Source organism: Megascapheus bottae, chromosome 11 (genome assembly GCF_031878675.1).
Source record: "Megascapheus bottae isolate mThoBot1 chromosome 11, mThoBot2.hap1, whole genome shotgun sequence".
In the NCBI taxonomy this organism is placed as follows: Eukaryota; Metazoa; Chordata; class Mammalia; order Rodentia; family Geomyidae; genus Megascapheus; species Megascapheus bottae.
This window is the reverse complement of record NC_143519.1, coordinates 34,910,198-34,923,498: the sequence shown is the minus strand read 5'-3', so window position 1 is coordinate 34,923,498 and position 13,301 is coordinate 34,910,198.

Here is a 13,301-nt window from a genome sequence, read left to right as displayed (position 1 = left end):
TCTGCTCCATGTCAGGGCTATCATCTCTCTATGAATTCCATACTTGTCAAAAACAATTACTTTCTGGTCTCTCTTCTCACTGTGTGTGTACACAACTATGTTTTTAATGCATACTATATGGGTATAAGTATATGCTTAAAATCTTTTCTTCTCCATTATGAAAAGATATGGTTGACTTTATGACTTTATGTTATTAATCTCCTTTTTCTCCACTTGTACTTACAAAATGCTGTAGACATGATCAGTAACCATTAGTGGTTTTTGAATACATGACACTTGTATCAGAAAATGTATACATTCCAAGGTACTGGTCTCCCTGTGAAAAGTTAAAAAAAAGAAAAAAGATCACTTCTAGCAATTACATATGTCAAGGACTATGGCTACTTTCTCTCCAGAGTACTAACATATCATTTTTTTTTGTTCTCCAGAGATCTTTAGTTGAATAATTACTATAGTTGAAATCCTGGAGCCAGGAACAAATATAAATTTGGTCCAGTATGGAATCAATAGAAAGAAAATATTTTTAGTTGTAGGATAAAAGGGTGAAATAATATTTGTCTTTTTACATAGAATACTTTTTTCCCCAATAATGACATGAAAATACATTATTTGTCACAAGGATAACTCTTGCTCTGTATCTATCCTCTAACCAGTAGAATGTAAATGATTAGGTAGCAATTGAAACAAGAAACTGCTTATGACAGGTGAATCAGATAGAGTCAGCCATGGCTTGAGTGCACCAGAAGGGCAACGTTTATTTTTCTACCACATGCAGCATACTTTATTATTTCTAGAGTGAAATCTACAAACATAATGACGTTGAATTGAATATTTAAAGGTAGATATGTATCTTGAGGGCACTTCACAAATTCTCACACTGAGAGAACAAAGAGAAAGCACATAAGGAAACGACAGGAAAAAAAAGCATATAACCAAATGTGAAACCATTGAGAATAAGGAGTAGTAAGATTAGAGCATTTACAGAAAAATGAACTGGAAATTTCTCTCATACTCTTAAACCCTGAGCAAAGGATTTGATGTGAATATTTTCGGTGAGCAAAGTAATGAGGGTTATTATAAAACTATTGCACTGTTATCAATTTCATAACTGATGTACATGAAGAAAATATATTGGGATCAATGCTGAATTAATTACTATCAATCCTAAAAGTGCAGGTTACTATTGAACTTCATTTTCTTAGTTTTTATATTTTTGCTTAAATGATGATGGCCTATTTGTGACTATTGTATTTCTTTGTATGTGAGATTGCTGAAGTCCAAACAGAATGTCCTTTTCTTCTTTAAATACATGTGAAAGAGAAAATGAAATAGAAAATAATAATATTGTTTTTGCAGAGTGTAAAGTACCCCATCTGCAGACAAGTATAATTCTTTAGAAAAATATATTTGCAATTAAGAAATACTCTTTTAGCCCTGTTGGGATTTCAGCCACTTGGTTCTTGAGATAGTCCTTATATGCTAAATCTACTTACTAATCAGTTTCAATCTAGCTGTCCCCCAGGCATCCCTATATTTTCATTTTTTACCATCATTTCTCATCTTCATGTTCCTGCAAAAATTTGGAATCTCCTACAGCTTCCATTGACTTTACATTAAGATCCAAAAGATGGGAGGCCAGCAGAAGCATTTGTAAGGAGACAGTGGGAGAATGCCGTGCTACTATTCTTGATTTCAGAGGGGAAAATAATCATCTATTGAGGTGATGCTTTCAAAATCCTGAAGAGAATGTATTACACTTTTTCTACTGACTTTTAAAATGTTGACAGAAAGTGGTATGAAGCTTCTAAGAAATACCAACATTTTACCCATTAGCCCTATTAATATACAGACGATACTCTTATTGTATCAATGATCTTTTTATCCACTATCATACATTCCTAATGAATTAGAAATTAGCCTGGAAACAAATTCAGAAAGACAGAATTGGTAAATAGTCAAGCAAAAATGCGTGTTAACTGGGTATGAAAACTATCTAAAAATATTAATTTTATGCCAAATGACAAGAAACTAGTAATTAAGGAAAAAGCACTGCTGCTGTGAACTTTCAACATTAAGAATGGTAAGAAGTAGAATAGTAGCATCAAGCCACATTTCTGGGCACATGCCAACTTCTTTCCAGGATAATTAAAATCAACAGTGACAGATGTACCTATTTAATAGATGATATTTATCATCATAAAACCCTAGTCAAGTTGTATAAAATGTCCACTTAATTGCACACACTTACAGAGTACTGGCTTTCTTTAAATTTATAAATTAGAACTCTCTCCTCACCTTTCTGTAACTCTACAGTAATCCCAATACGTTTATCCTCTGAGTGTACTTAAAATCAGTAGTAAATTTCTGAAAAAAACATATCCCATTAGGTGATTAGTCATACAGTGGGTTATTCAATTGCTTAGATTATATGTTATCAAAATAATTCATCCAAACAAGGCAATGCCAACCTCAAAGTAATGAATCACTAATGATAGACTAGCAGGTGTTAGGGAAAGTGAATGAGAAAGCTATTTCAGGGAATTGTCTTTTGATGAAATTCAAGCTCTAAATTTTTATTTCACTTGAATTTTCTGTGAATTCTTACATACTCAGACAGCAACCTTAGAAATGTAGAAAGAAAATGTACTGTTTGGGCCATGATATTTTCTGCTGATGTGAAATATATTTTTCTCATCAACTTTTCTGCACAGAGCAACAAATGAATCCCATGTCAAGATATGTAGTATAATCATGACTCACTTACACAAGTTTTTTAATGTATAACCTTGTGTTAAGAAGAGCTACTTCTCCTATTCATATACAAGGTTTTGACTAGTAGTTTGATTTTACATATAATCACTCAGTTCCTTTTATTTTAGCTGCCGTATTTTACCCACTACTCAGTTTATTCCCTTGCCTTCTGTACAATGTCTAAACTGCTGGGAAAATTGATTGCATATTAGGAGCAGAAGAATTTAGTTGTGTGGTTACATTCAGAGTAAAAAGCATAAACTACTAACACTGATTTAGGCATTCTCATTTTGAATTGTGCAATCTTCACTGTCCCATTGAGTTTTATTTAGCTTTCCTGAAGACTTAACAATATTCAAGGAAAGTTATCATCATTATCAAAGTCATGGTTCTTCTTAAAAACAAAGCCATGAAGAAGATATTGGCTTGTAATTTTTAATATTATTCTGTGAAAACACATAAAAGTAAAAGAAAAAATATTATTAGAGTTTACACTTCCTAAACATTTGTATATACTTATATAGATAAAAGTGTGTGAATACATTTTAATCCATGGAATCCATAGCTAAGTGTGTGAATATGCATGTGCATGTCTCTGAATTTAAATCCCAGTGTATCATAGATATGCATGAATAATTATATGTGATTCTATATGCATATTTATAATGTATATTGCAATTACATAATATGCAAGTATACTATAATTTATGTATATAATTATACATACATATAGGTACATGTAATTATGTATATAATTACATATAGTTTTCAAAACCACTGATAGCCACTAATGCATTATCTATAAATTACTGTAGGTGTACACACAGTCATTTACCAAGACTGTTTACAGTCTACTCAACAGGTTCAGCATGAAGAGGAAAGTACATTTAATGTTATGATAGTTTATTCTTTCCTTCTAGATAATATCCATCTGCTTATGTTTCAGTGACTTGAATTCCTAGTTGGAATAAGTCAGTTACCCAGGAGGGTCTGAGCTCTGTCTCCTAAGAAAAATTTTATTTATTTCGTATCAATATTGAACCATTCATGGAAAAATAAAGAGCCAAAGAGAAAGAAACACAAGATGTTCCATGGCATGCCTGTGCTATGACTATAAGAACTATTTTTTTTAACTTAGTGATAAATGTTTGTCCCTTGTAGAATTATGACTTACACGTTACCTTTCCAAGGTGGGTCAGGAAATCAATGTAGCACTCCTATCCTCTCCCACCCTTCCCTTCTTTAATGTTGCTATAACCTGGCACTCCTTAATTTTCAAATTGGATTTGGATTTGTTCCAGGCACCCCTTAAGAAAATTGATTTCTGACTGTAAGTAGCTTAGACTGTGTATGATATTTGGAACTGATGCTGTGGCAACTTCAGATGATTGACGTAAAAAAAAAATCTGGGATTTTCTTCACAAGATGCTGAGCTTCAAGGGCAGTTATGTTTCCATGTATTCTCCAATGCTTTCCATCATATCTTTTTGGAATTGTCTACTTTTCACTTCTCTAATTTTAATAAGAGTTTTAAGTGTGTATTTTGGTTAAGGCTGATAATCTCCAATTTTTTCCAAGTTCCCAAAATTCAGCTTAGATACTATTATTTTTTTCTATATAACTGTACTATTATTTTTTTCTATATAACTGGTGTCAGGCCACTGAGGAAGGGGAGACTTCCTAAACCACACCCTTATACAGAAATACTTCCTCCTAAGCACTGATTGGGAGCTGCTCAGAGTAAGAGGGTCTACTGATTAACTCAGCCATAAAAGCCCCACTTGCAATCAGACCCAGAGCAACCTCTCTGGGTTTCCGCCCGGGTTCAACTGGGAGCATACCCCAATAAACTTTCCTCTTCTTGCCTCATTTCTCCCTGCAGTGCTCTTTTCTTGCTTAAAGCCATAAAACTGGATCTTGATTATGTGTTTTTAAACAATAGACATTCAAAACAGCAAAAATTTTGAAATTGTACTTTATTAGTATTAAAAAAGTCACTCACCTGGAATGATAGCTACTTTTAATTTAAGTACATTTTTTTAGCCAATGTACGGTTTCCTTTTTTTATAGTTTCAAGTACCTAAAGGAAATAAATTAATATTTCAGTCCTTAACTGGAGATAAAAAAAGAATGTTAGGAGTTGTTTGTGTGTGGGATCATCAGGCAATCATTAATAATCCTTGAGCAATTTTCTAAGTAGGTTGAAACAAGTATTCCTCTGGATTTACCCACAATATGATAGTTTAGCAGAACAATTTTTTTTGCCTTTTCTGAACAACATTTTAATGATACTTGAATAAGAAATGTTTGTTTTTCTCCTAGTAGTTACACGTAGGGTCAGTCTAGCAGAACAATTTTTTAAATTGTATTTTATTGTTGGAGTGATGTATAGAGTGGTTAAAGTCACATTCTTCAGGTATTTCTTAAAAACTAATACCTTTTCCATGTTTTGTTTTTTCAGAACATATTTTTCTTACAAATTATGTGAAACTTTTAAAATTTCTGACTAATTAATAGATAGTATAAAAACTTATTAAGTCAAGCAAAAGTTTAATATGCTTTCACATATTCAGGATAGAATGTAGATTGATACACATAAGCTTCTGGAATGCATATTAACTGAGAGAGAAATAAAAAATGTTTATAGTTTTTTTTTTATTTAGTACCACAAATTACCTCAGCGGCAGTCTAAAAATTATAAACATATGTCATATACGGAAGTGAGAAGAAAGTATTTAAAAATTGAGAGTAGAACAAATATTCAAACTACAATGACTAATCAAAGACAAAAACTATGAAGGAAATATACACTATGAGAAAAATGGTTCAGAAGATATGTCGATATCTATGTGCAAATGTTAAGTTTAAAATGAAGATATATGTTTATATTGACATAGCTATGCTCTTAGTCTTTATCTCTCTTATCTATTTGTCTCTTCCCTCTCTCTTTGAGTCAGACAAAGCAATAGCAACTAAGGTATATAATATAAGGAACTTTTTGACAATTTGTTCTAAAAAATATACATGACATAAATGAGGGAACAAGAGAGGATAGAAGACAAATTTTTTTCTGACCACTGACTTGAACTATAAGTGACTAGACTCTCGTAGGAAATAGACATCAATATGTTCTAAGGTTCTTATCAATGAATCACTTCCTTTGAATTTCAGATTTTACAAAACTACCCAAGATATTTAACTTCTTAGCTTTTGATCTTTTTTTCCTGACAGTTAAGAAATTCTCCACTATTTTTTAACCCTCCAAGTAAGACATGACCTATTGTTATTTATCTAACAAGATTCCTGAGTCCCATAAAAATTGATAATTCTAATAGTCTACAGCTAGAATGTGGCAGGGCTGGGAAAAAATGCATCCACTAATGGCTCCTACCACAGGAAGGGGCTCAGATGTGATTGTCAGTTCTTTTGCTTCCATCAACACAGTGTCTTCTCTGAGAATGGATCACAGCTGGCCTGTGACACAGGATTTCCTGGTTTCCTTCATTTCACCTGACTCTACAGGGAGAGACTGCTTTTCCATCTATCCCTGTCTGTTCTCTTTCCAACTTCTACATGTGAGAAAGAAACCATATGACTAGTGACTTAAAGCCACACTCATAGTTAAGCAGTTAATTTAATGATCTCTTTCTGAAATCAAGCTGGATGGACAGAATTTCTTAGGCCTCATCCTACCTCCCACGTAGAATCAATCTCATACTCACTAGGAATTGGAGACTCAGGATGATGCTCCTCATTTTAAAACATCCATCTTTAATTCATTGCTTACCTGACATTAATACCAATAAGTCACTCATCTACTTTTTGAAAATTTTGCAAATTAAATTAAAAAAAGTGAAATTGAGAATCTAAATATTTAGTATTTTTACTGTAGTTTGAAAACAGCCAATCTAATAACATAATGTGAAATAGTTTTAAATAAGAGAATTAATAAAGTCAGCTCTAAATTTTGTATTTGTATCTAATTGAAAATCACTGGTAACCTCTTCAGGCTCCTTAACTCTCTTCTTTTTTTTTTGACTCTATAAACATAATGTTTTATTATAGAGATTAATATGTATCTATGACATATAAACCCTCAGCTTAATTTTTTCCATATACTTATTATTGTAATTAATAGAAGGATTACATTATATTCACCACATAGAAAGTGCATTACTTCACAAACATTGATACCCTTTCTCATGTCTTGGTCCCCATTTCCCTCCCCACCACTCCCACCCCTCATCTTGTTTTTCCCCATTCCATATCCAATTTCAAATAACCAAACAGAAATATATACAATATATCAGATAACAAGGTGAAATACTGTAACAATATGAGATAACCAAGGGATAGCAAAAGAGATGAGAGATAACATAGTACAATAAGGACAACAATCACTCATTATATGGCGTTTGTTTCTATATCCTAGAGGTCCTTTCATTTAGCATGATACTATCTGGCCTTATGTATCTAGATTTTGTTCTACTGTAAATATCTGCTAGTAGAGCCCAAGGTTTCTACTGATTATGATAAATGAGGGAAACCATTGAGCCTATGATTCCTTGAGTTTGGCTTAATTCACTTAATATGATTTTTTTCTAAGTCTTTCTATTTCCTTACAAATGGGATGATGTCATTCTTTCTGACAGCAGCATAGAATTCCCTTGTGTATAAATACCACATCTTGTTGATCCACTCATCAACTGAGGGACATCTAAGTTGGTTCCATATCTTTGCTATGGTAAACAGTGCTGCAATAAACATTGTTGTGCTAGTGGATTTAATATGTTCTTGTTTCTGGACGAGTGAGTAAATGCCAAGGAGTGGAATTGCTGGGTTGTAGGCAAGCTCTGTGTTTAGTCTTTTGAGGAACTGCCATACTGCTTTCCATAGTGGTTGAACGAGTTTGCACTCCCACCAACAGTGTAGTAGTGATCCCTCCTGGCCATATCCCCTCCAGCTCTGTTGTTATTAGTTTTCTTGATCCTGGCCATTCTAACTGGAGTGAGGTGGAATCTTAGAGTTGTTTTGATTTGCATTTCTTTTATGACCAGAGATGTCAAGCATTTCTTCATGTGTCCATAGGCCATTCTTATTTCTTTTTGCAGAGAAGAGCCTCTTTAAGTCTTTGGCCCATCTTTTAATGGGATGGTTGTTTCTTTGGAGATTAGTTTTGGAGTGATTCAATTTTTTGACCTGTTGATATATTTTAGATATGAGGTCTTTGTTGTATGGTTAGTGAAGATCTTCTCCCACTCTGTAGGCTTTCTAGTTAATTTTCTAGCTATATCCTTTGCCATACAAAAGCTCTGCAGTTTAATGCAGTCCCACTTATCCAGACTTTCTCTGATTTTTTCTGATTCTTGGTCCTTATTAAGAAAGTTTCAAACTGTGCCAAAGAGACTTAGTGTAGCTCCTATTCCTTCTTGTAAACTTTTCAGTGTATCAGCTTTTACCTCAAGGTCTTTGATCCATTTGGATTTAATCCTGGTGCAGGGTGACAAAGAACGAACCAACTTTAGCTTTCTGCAGGTGCTTAACCAGTTCTGCCAGCACAACTTGTTGAAGAGGCTGTCTTTCTTCCATTCTATTTTTTTTGGCTCCCTTGTCAAAGTTTAGGTGGCCATAGGCCTGTGGGTTAATATCTGGGTCCTCAGTTCTATTCCATTGGTCTTCAGGCCTGTTCTTGTGCCAGTCCCAAGCTGTTTTGGTCACTATAGCTCTGTAATAGGGTCTGAAGTTTGGTATTGAATTCTCTCCTGTGCTATTCTTTCTGTTAAGAATTGTTTTTGCTATACTGGGTCTTTTATTATTCCATATGAAATTTTGGATTGCCTCTTCTATTTCTTTAAAGAATGACATTGGAATATTGCTGGATATTGCATTGAATTTGTAGAAAGCCCTTGGCAAGATTGCCATTTTCACGATGTTGATTCTTCCAGTCCAGGAGCATGGGAGATTTTTTTTCCATTTCCTCAATTCTGCTTTGCTTTCCTTTTTCAGGATTTTGAAATTTTCATCCAAAAGGTCCTTTACATTCTTAGTTAAGTTAATTCCTAGATATTTTATCTTTGGGGCTATTGCAAAAGGAGTTGCTTTCCTGATTGTTGCCTTCTTCCTCTCATTGTTAGCATTTAAGAAGGCAGTAGATTTTTGAGGGTCCTTAACCCTCTTCTAAATTACCTTTCTCCCAACTACAAAGTGTCTACCTTTGTTAACAAATTTAGGGACCTTAAGTTGCATTGAAAAGAGAATATGTGTAAAAGCTTTAAGGAACTCCACCAGAGAAAATCTAGGAAAGTTTTACAAATGACAGTAAAATACGGTTCAGGTTTCAATCCATTGTTGATTCTAAAAATCTTCAAAAGTGATATGCGCCTTCTACTATTCTGGCCTTTTTGTGAACTTTACATGGCTTTCCTTTAATGACATACTGAAGAATTTACCCAGGCTCTCCACTGAGAGGACATTCATCATCACAATGCTGCAAGTCTTTACCCTTGTTGATAGTGTTGAAGTGTTGGGGTATATTGTTGTCTTGTTTAAAACCTCGTTGCCTGGAGTTATTCTGTAGAAAAATGCCCCCCCCATGATCATAATTACTATGTGAATGATGCTCTTTCTACTTTTAACTAACCATAAATTGATCTGTTATCCACAAAAATGGTGACCACAGGGCTCAGGAAACACTCTGTGTAATCCTTACTTACATCAGCACCTTCAGCTGAAACTCTTCTCCATACAACCAATTTTTGCATAAAACTTACTCCAATGCTATGAAGCAGTCACTGGCCCCTTCAAAATGTACATATATCCAAAGTATGTGAAATTAGTATGTGCAAGAATGAAAGGTATTCCCAGGCTTATGGCAGGATAACATAAACAAGAACTATCCAACTGTTAATGAACACAATATGGTAAACATAGCCAATGGAATGCTTTGAAACCATGAAAAGGAAGAAAGCATGTAATTTGCAACCATACAGCTGGACTCAGTAGAAATTATGTTTGATAAAATAAGCCAAGAATTTAAAGACAAACACTGTATTATCTCACTTGTTTGTAGAATGGGAAAAAATGATCTCATAGCTGTTAGAGGAGAAGGTTAGACACGAAATCCTGGGAACGGTATTGGCCTTCTACTCTTGCTAGAAGGCAGAGTGGTGATCATTTGTTATTGTCCATAAAATGCAGTTCTCCTCTGGTACTGGAGAATGTTGCACAGCATCCTGCTTGTTAATGTGGCACTGGCTTCTTGCCTCTCTTTCTGTATCCAAACGAGATCGAGGAATATTGCACATTTTCTTGAATCTAAATCTTGTCAGTTTGCTCAGCTTAGATATCATATAAGAAAAATATAATAATACAGTCACAACTTAAGAAGTTCTTTTTTGTTTATAGGTTATCACATTTTAATGTATATATTCCCAAACTACAGCAAATATACACTTATTGCTATGTAATAAGTAAAAATGACTAAGTAAACATTTATTGATGATTGTAGTGCTTGGTTATATGAATAGTCTATATGAGGTTCCCAACTTTGCAGTAATTTTGCCTTATTTTGTCAAATTGATTTTTGAGCAATTAGGAAATGGTAGCATATTTTTGCAGAGCATTGCAGTATGTTTTTCTCTTATATCATCTCTCATAATTTAACCATGCCATTATTCCCTCCTCTGATTCCACATCATATTTTTTCCAAGCTTAGCAGCAGTTGAGGAGCGTAGAAAATATCTATATATTTTCTATAAACCTATGATTAGCCATTTGTATTTTTATACTTGTATTCATTTGTATCTTTATACTTGTACAAGTTCGGACTTGCGAGAGCCAGAGAACTAGGCAGAAGCCTGTTAGCCTGTCCGCAGGTTTTCTCCACTGATCACATTTTGGGTCTGTCCCTTCACCCATTAGCCAATCAGTTCAAAGCATGACAGCTTGCTAAACTGACCAATGACTAGTCACGACCCTCCTCCCGTTTTGTATTGTGCCAATCATTTAATGGAATCTTGGTGCCAGTGCTTACTGGGACCTGCCCCCTACCAAAGAATGTATTATAGGTGCTGTAATTTTGTGCACGGGGCCTCTGGTCTGCACTCGACTATCAGTGCACAGAGACCCGTGTTCGAGCTCGTCAATAAACGACTCATTGCAATTTGCATTGATCTTCAGTCTCTGGTGATCCTTCTGGGGGGCTTCAAGTTTCTGGGCATTATACAGTGTGTTTTTAAGTTTGGATACAACTGTTTTAATCTCTTGTTTTTTCCACTACATGAGAAACCAGTTCCATCAGTACTCTATGCAACTGTTAGCATCGAGTATTCTATACCAAATAACATGGTATTGAGAGCATAGTACTGAAGAAAAACTCGATGTTACATATGCGGTTGTAGCAAAAAGATAGTGCACAATAGGTAAATTCAGGGAAAAAAAAAATCTTAGTTTTTTTACATTGAAGAGTGAAGCAGAATTTTTGAGGTTGTTTAGTTCAATTTCAGTAATCGAAGTTTCACTTAAAGTTTTTCTCTCTGTTATATTTTAGTTTCTGTCATTGTTAGTCCTTCTTAAGAAAATTCTAATTCTGCTAAAATGCAGGACAAAATGGAAGTTGCTTTCTTGTAGGATGTGTAAGGAGCATCAGATAAATTCAGTGGCTTTCTAATTTTAAAAACAAAAAAGCAAATTTTAAAATGCAGTGTCTCAAGTTAAGTATGTACCTTCCATATTAGTGTATTATATTTCCTTTACTTATATTTCCCTTACTTATATTTCCCTTACTTATATTTACCTTACTTATGTAACTATAACTCCTCTGTATCTCACTGTGTTTTTTGGCCAATCCTGGGGCTTGAGCTCAGGAGGCCTTGGCACTGTCCCCGAGTTTCTTTTACTGAAGGCTAGAATTCTTCCACTTGAGCCAAGGCACCACTTTGTGCCTTTTCTGTTTATGTGGTACTGAGGATTCGAACCCAGGTCTTCATGCATGCTAGGCAAGCACTCTATCAATAGTGACATTCCTAGCTTATACATCACTTTTATAACAAAAACAAAAAAGGAAAAAAAATAAGTTGTCTATTATAAAGTCAAACAAGCTATCAAACATCTTTAAGATTCTTTAGTTGTAGAAGTAACTATGAATGGTACATTATAAAATGTTACGACAGGTACTCATGGCTTGTTGCCTGTAAGCCTAGCTATACAGAAGGCTGAGATCTTGGGTTCAAGATTCAAAACCAGTGATGGCAGACAAATATGAGAGATTCTAGCATCTCATTCATTAGCCAAAGTGGTAAGTGGGACTATGGTTCTGGTGAAAAAGCTAACCAAGGGTGCAAGACCTTGAATTCAAGTAAGCAATAGCAGTGGTAAAATATAATCGATTAACTAAGAGAATACTACTATAAAAATACCCAATATATCAAGTTATACATTACCACTGAAGCCTATGAAAGAAGAATGTATACCAGAATTGAGTGCCTTCTTTATTAATGTTGGTGACCATGGAATTGCGGGGGAAGAAATACTATAGGCATGTCATAGCTCCAGGGAACAAATACTCTTCCAAGCATAGTATGAAAACATAGTGGAAATACTTATCCAAAATATTTTTGTCTCCCTCTGACCTCACAAATTCTAATTACTTTTCAGAATCATTCTAGTCATACTGCAATGGTTTGAAATTCTGCAGTTTATTGCGGCTGATTGAAATTACTCAAGCAGACACAAGTAAATTTCTAATATCAATTTGGGCTTTAAAAAAATCACTGGCATATAAGCAAAGCCACTGGTTTAGCTCATATGTTTGGAAAGAAGGGAATAATTAAACTTTAAACACAATTGTTTGTGACAACTGTAATTTCAGGATAGCAACAACAAAAGGCAAACAATTCAAACCACTGATGAGATATACTTTCATAAATGTGATAGTTCAGTAGTGTAATTTTTCACTCTTACACTAACAAGTGAATGGACTGCTTGATTTTTGCAACCTACCTGTGTAGAAATTTAGGCTGACTTTATATTGTTTCCTTTATCTTTATCTCCAGCTACTTCACACCTTCAAAAAATCTCACTTATACCAATCTATTCTTTCTTCAAGTTACCTTATCTCTCCTTTCACTATTTTTTAAAAAATTTTTGAATGTGCTGTTTGTGTAGACATGCATATGGGGTGTGTGTGTGTGTGTGTGTGTGTGTGTGTGTGTGTATGGGTATGTTAGAGTGAGAAAGACACCACACCCACCAAGAGAGGAGAGAAGGGGAGAGGGAAATTGTGTGAGGAGTGGGGAGGACTGACTTGATGCTCCTTCTGGATGCCCATTCCACAGGTACTATTTAGTTTCATGTTTCCCTTGTTAACTGAACCCGGACTAAAGCAACTCCTTCAGATCCTATGCTTCTGTTTCCAATAAGGGTAGCTGGCATTTCCAGGTATTCTCCTGATGCTTATTTTCCATTGGAGGAGAAGGTGAATCAGAACCTTTAGGGAAAGCTTTTTCTTTACATCAATCGTATCAATACCTTAGTATGACTTTGCTAGATGT